Source organism: Microtus ochrogaster, unplaced genomic scaffold (genome assembly GCF_000317375.1).
Source record: "Microtus ochrogaster isolate Prairie Vole_2 unplaced genomic scaffold, MicOch1.0 UNK94, whole genome shotgun sequence".
Lineage (NCBI taxonomy): Eukaryota > Metazoa > Chordata > Mammalia > Rodentia > Cricetidae > Microtus > Microtus ochrogaster.
The window spans coordinates 442,321-442,748 of NW_004949192.1; the positions used below are offsets into that span (position 1 = coordinate 442,321).

Genomic DNA, 428 nt, shown 5'->3' on the forward strand with positions numbered 1-428 from the left:
CTGTTCTGAGCAGAGGACCTAGCAGAAAATGCAGGCTTGTGTGTGTGTGTGGGGGGGGGGTCGTGTGTAAGAAAGACAGCCCTGCAGAAGGAGCTAGGGGATGGTGGTCTGTGCTCTCTTCCGGGACAGTCCGCCCCTGGAAAGCACACACTCACCGGTCCAGATGGAACTCCTCAGCACCTAAACAGGGCTGCCTGGTAGCCCGATGATCCCGGGACAAAAGGAAAAAACCTGGCAGGTGGGGCAAGATTCTCTCTGGGTGGGTCGCCTGTCTTGAGTTACTTTTTACTTGTTTTTCCGTGCTGCACAGCTAACCTGTTTTTGTATTTACAATGCACGACTGCTGATACTCCAGAAATATACTTACCGCACCTCCTGTCCTTATAGGAGAAGATTGGCCAATAGCCAAATAAGGTAAAGGCAGTAAT

General features: G+C 51.4%; 1 long non-coding RNA gene across 1 annotated transcript in view; it reads left to right on the forward strand.

The window, feature by feature from the left end:
* Positions 1-213: 213 nt before the first annotated feature.
* The window catches only part of LOC113455724, a 12,563-nt gene continuing 12,348 nt past the window's right edge, over positions 214-428 (forward strand). The window contains exon 1 of the long non-coding RNA XR_003376707.1: positions 214-414. This is a non-coding gene — a long non-coding RNA (uncharacterized LOC113455724). The remainder of the gene's footprint in view (positions 415-428) is intronic.